The following is a 6000-nucleotide window of genomic DNA, read 5'->3' as shown; positions in this document are numbered from 1 at the left end:
CTGAAGCCGAAACCGAAACCAAAGCCGAGCCGAGCGAGCGATGACGATGGCGCGAGGCTTGTCTTCTTCTTAAGTCTTTAGAGCTACATGAAGTGCATTTGTATATAAACCCACCAAACTCCTTTTCCTATACCAATGAGGGACAACGTCTCATTAAAAAGAGAGGGAAACTTAAAATTTTACTCAAAATCTTCATTTTCCTCCATTTCCCATTCACCCTCTTTTTAATACTTTTCCATATTAAAAAGAAACTCAACAATCCCCCACATGAATGGGAAATGGCTATATCACGGAAGTATGCATGATAAACTTATGTGATTTGCAAGCAAGGATTAGTTGCATCTGGATAAGTAGGTTTCCCTTTGAACTTTCCGTAGTGAACTTATGTCGGATATACTTAGTCAATCGATAGATTTGATATCTTTGAACCGTCGAATTTTAGTGTATATCTAGACAACCATAAGTCATACAATCAACCCTTAACCATCTTTGGTTCTCATTGTTGTGTTCGTTTCAGCCATGAACACCGCTTGGTTTCATAAGTGCGTAGAAAATTGGCCTTGCAGAATTCTCCTTGAAGCGGCTAACACTTCACACTTACATAGGTGATTCCTAAATGTGTTATCTCGTAGATACACTATTTGATATATCCCGTATCAAATTTAGAAATCATTAGAAAACCTTAATGCTTTATCCTTGGTACTGAACATTGTCTCATTACGAGAATGGACCAAGATTTTTGTTGACAATGTTGAACCGTCATTAATGACTTTGTTTGATTTCCTTGAACCTAGATCTTGGGATCTCTAGTCTTCTAGGTAGAGTTACCGCCATAATGACTTGTTCTCGGCCATAGTCCCATTTCCCTTGATGATTTCTCAACTACCTCTCTAGTTAGGCCTTTTGTAAGTGGATCCGACACATTATCACTTGACTTTACATAGTCAATTGTGATAATTCCTCTAGAGAGAAGTTGCCTAACGATTTTATGTTTTCGTCGTATATGACGAGATTTACCGTTATACATAACGCTCTCAACCCTTCCAATTGTTGCTTGGCTATCGCAATGTATGCATGTTGGTGCCAACGGTTTGGGCCAAAATGGAATGTCTTCCAAGAAATTTCGGAGTCATTCAGCTTCTTTACCGGCTTTATCTGAGGCTATGAACTCAGCCTCCATTGTAAAGCGGGCAATACATGTTTGTTTGGACGACTTCCAAGATACCGCTCCTCCACCAATAGTGAATACATATCCACTCGTGGACTTAAAATTAGATGAACCGGTGATCCAATTTGCATCACAGTATCCCTCAATCACCGCAGGGAATTTACTATAGTGCAAATGAAAGTTCTGGGTATGTTCTAAATATCCCAAAACTCGTTTCATTGCCATCCAATGAGATTGGTCTGGATTGCTCGTATATCGGCTCAGTTTACTTATAGCACAAGCTATATCTGGTCGTGTACAATTTATGATATACATTAAGCATCTCAACACACGAGCATAATCCAATTGTGATATGCTTTGGCCTTTATTCCTTGCTAGTGCAAGATTCACGTCAATTGGAGTCTTTGCAACTTTAAAGCCCAAGTGCTTGAATTTTTCAAGTACTGTCTTAATATAATGAGATTGTGACAATGTCAGACCTTGAGGAGTCTTATGGATCTTAATTCCCAAAATTAAATCAGCAACTCCCAAGTTTTTCATATCAAACTTGCTAGTGAGCATACGCTTAGTAGCATTTATGTTGGCAATGTCATTACTCATTATCAGCATATCATCCACATATAGGCAAATAATGACTATGTGATTTGGAACATTTTTAATGTACACACATTTATCACATTCATTTATCTTAAAATCATTTGACAACATTGTTTGGTCAAATTTCGCATGCCATTGTTTGGGTGCTTGTTTTAGTCCGTAAAGGGACTTAACAAGTCTACATACCTTATTTTCTTTACCTGGAACCACAAACCCTTCAGGTTGTTCCATGTAAATTTCTTCCTCCAACTCTCCATTTAAGAAGGCCGTATTTACGTCCATTTGATGAATTTCAAGACCATAAACTGCAGCTAAAGCTACTAGCATTCGTATGGACGTAATTCTCGTCACTGGAGAATATGTGTCAAGGTAGTCAAGACCTTCTCGTTGTCTATATCCTTTGACAACAAGTCTTGCCTTGAATTTATCAATAGTGCCATCATCTTTTATTTTTCTTTTAAAAATTCATTTACAACCCAAAGGTTTATTTCCAGGAGGAAGATCAACCAATTCTCATGTATGGTTGTTCAAAATGGATTCTATTTCATTGTTGACTGCCTCTTTCCAAGACAATGATTCCGAAGAAGACATAGCTTCTTTAAATGTTTGAGGCTCATTCTCCAATAAGAAAGTCACAAAATCTGGTCCAAATGAAGTAGACGTTCTTTGATGTTTACTACGTCTTGGATCCTCCTGATTAAATGTACTTTCTTTTGTTTCTTCCTGAGGTCGTTTAGATCCTTCACCAAACAACTCACATTCCTTTTTATACGGATATATATTTTCAAAGAACTCGGCATTATCTGATTCTATAACCGTATTATTATAAATGTCGGGATTTTCTGATTTATGAACCAGAAATCGATATGCTTTACTATTGGTCGCATATCCTATGAAAACACAATCAACTGTTTTCGATCCTATGTTTACCCTTTTGGGTTTAGGAACTTGCACTTTTGCCAAACACCCCCGCACTTTAAAATAATTCAAGTTGGGCTTCCTTCCTTTCCATTTTTCATATGGAATAGATTGTGTTTTACTATGGGGTACTCGATTTAGTATTCGGCTAGCCGTAAGAACGGCTTCCCCCACAAGTTCTGTGGCAAATCAGAACTTATCAACAATGCGTTCATCATTTCCTTTAATGACTGATTCTTTCTTTCCGCAATCCCATTGGATTGGGGCGTGTAAGGGGCTGTTGTTTGATGAATAATTCCATATTCTAGACATATTTCTTCAAAAGGAGATTCATATTCACCACCCCTATCACTTCTTATCATTTTGACTTTCTTGTTAAATTGTGTTTCAACTTCATTTTTATATTTTCTGAATGCGTCTATTGCTTCATCTTTACTATTAAGTAAGTAAACATAGCAATATTGAGTACTGTCGTCAATAAAAGTTATGAAATATTTCTTTCCACCGCGAGATGGCATTGACTTCATGTCACAAATATCTGTGTAAATTAAATACAAAGGATTTGAATTTCTTTCAACCGACTTATAAGGATGTTTAACATACTTAGATTCCACACATATTTGACATTTTAATTTTTCGCATTCAAACTTAAGCAATATTTCCAAGTTAATTATTTTCCGCAAGGTTTTATAATTGACATGACCCAAACATACATGCCACAAATTTTCACACCTCCTTTTTACCTGCGCCCGCAGGGGCGTAAGGGGTAAGTGGAGTTTTTCCAATTAAAGGACAGTCGAAATGGGATTTATTATTTAAGAATCAGAGTCGCCACTTGGGAGATTTATGGTGTCCCAAGTCACCGATTTTAATCCCGAATCGAGGAAAAGAATGACTCTGTATTACAGTCCGCGAACCAGAAATCTGGATAAGGAATTCTATTAACCCGGAAGAAGGTGTTAGGCATTCCCGAGTTCCGTGGTTCTAGCACGGTCGCTCAACTATCGTATTTAGCTTAATTATCTGATTTTAACAATTATGAACTTATGTGCCAATTTTAACTTTGAACCGCTTTTATTATTTATTTTTTAAAAAAAAAGACTTACAACGCCGTGAAACGGGTCTCGAACCACGTCACATCAATTCACCCGTGGTTATTGACACGTTTCGACGACATTGAGATTTGGATTGGGGTCACATAAATGTGCACCCGAATTTAGGGAGATAACATTATTAAAATACGCGCCTAAAGAGACTAACACATTGTTATTTTTGGGAAAAAAACGTGAAATTGACTAAGTGGCCGATCTCGAAGTCTATACAATTATTAACCAATTATTGAGGGCCCCGCAGCTCGTGCGTTTTATTTGGTGAGGCTCATCTCGTTTATTTTAAAAGGATAATCCTAAAATGACTACATTTTTTCTATTTAAGTTCGTCTCTAAAAAAGAGAAAAATCCTAGTTAATTAGAAGCTTGAAAAGGCCGCTACTTATTTATCGGATTAAGACAAATGCAAACTAAAAATTGCAACCGAGACAAAGGGAGATTGTTTCATGCCTTATTCTATAATTGAATATTACTAAAATTGAAATTATAAATAGAATACGGAATTTACAAATAATATTACCAAACTAATTATCCTCTAACTAATTTAAACCCACATTGTTAGATGAATTGAACTGTTGGAATTAATTGTTTACAACTATTTGAAACTAGAATTAACCTTAATCACTAATGCTTATTCGAAAGTTTGTTAAACTTAATCGTTAACTCGTCTTGTTTGAACTCAACTCATGCTTATTGGATTAATGATCTTAGCAATTACTACTACGATCCTAACTTAAAATATAGTGGGCCTACTGATTCTACGAAATTACTGGCCATTTTTTATTCTGCCTAATATTTACATATCTCCATTACTAACATGATTAAAAATTCACAAGCTTTGACTCATTTCTATTTCAGTTTGCATGAATTCAGAATTATATTTCACTAATTAAACTAAATCAAAATAATTTCCAGTAATGACTATCTATCAATTCATGTACCCATAGGCATATAGACAACAGTTCAAACTACTTAGAATAGTTCTAGGTACAGTCCAATTTTCAGTATAGTTGTACAATGTAAATACATATCTAAGATGAGCAAAAACATATACAATATTTCCTAATGTACATTCTAATACATTAATTGAACATACTTTAATAGACAATCTATTAAGCCTTTTAATTCAGCATTTTTGCAGTTTGAAGACACATCAGAACTAATCTCAGAAATGTGTACCTGGAAAGGGACCACAAGGAAAAGGAAGAAAAGGATCAGCAGGAGCAGTAGCAACAACACAGCAACAACAACAGTAACGGAAACAGAACAACCCAGTAACAGTATTTAATAAAACCAGCAGAATTCCAGCAACACCCCAATGAAATAATAACAAATAACCAACCAAACTCAAGGAACAAACCAAATGAAAGCCCAGAAACACCAATAGCAATCAACAGGCGGAAACAAAGTGAACCAGAAATGCAATAGGACCATCGATTTCTGACTCTCTGTCTTTCAGACTCTTAAGGAAAGAAACTCAGAACTTCAATTCAATAAAAAAAAACCAACACTAATTCTAATTTTCAGTAGTCAAAGCAAGACCTTACTCTTTCAGTTTTTAGTTCTTAAATTACTCCCCTTTTTTAGATTGAAAGACCAGTTAATATTTAACCCTTAAATTCTGACTCTCCCTTTCAAGTCTATCTCTGTCCATTTTTTATGGTCGAATGACTAAGCCCCTTTTTTTTATTCTCTAAGTCTTTCAATCCCCTTATCTTTGTCGGATCTTTAGGCTCTGATGGATAGTCAAAACTTAAAAAGTGGTCTTCCACTATTAGTGGACTATTAACTATTCAATCCCACTTGAAATTGTCACCTCTCTTTTTTAAATCCACTAACCTTTTTCTCAATTAAGCCCTTAGCAGCCTATCTATTGATTATTGAGGGTACCACATTCCCAAATTACTACTTAAATTACGCCTGAAACTACTACCCATCAGTTGTACTAACTCACCTAAGGAGGAAAGCTAAGCATTGACTAAACTAATTCCCAGATGATCACCTAAATTACTACAGCTATAAACCAATTCCAGCTAGTAATTTAAGACAGAAAAATACATCAAATACAAGAGTTTCAGTGATTCAGAACAATGCTTATAATCAAACAGAATCTTAATTAATCAGACAACTAACAATTGAAAAACTATAAACAACAGAATGCCAAATGATTCAAACTATACGAACAACCTAATCAACGAAGCTTAATTA

Source organism: Nicotiana tabacum, chromosome 10, assembly GCF_000715075.1.
Source record: "Nicotiana tabacum cultivar K326 chromosome 10, ASM71507v2, whole genome shotgun sequence".
NCBI lineage: Eukaryota > Viridiplantae > Streptophyta > Magnoliopsida > Solanales > Solanaceae > Nicotiana > Nicotiana tabacum.
The sequence above is the reverse complement of the archived record's forward strand: the minus strand, read 5'-3'. Positions refer to the sequence as shown.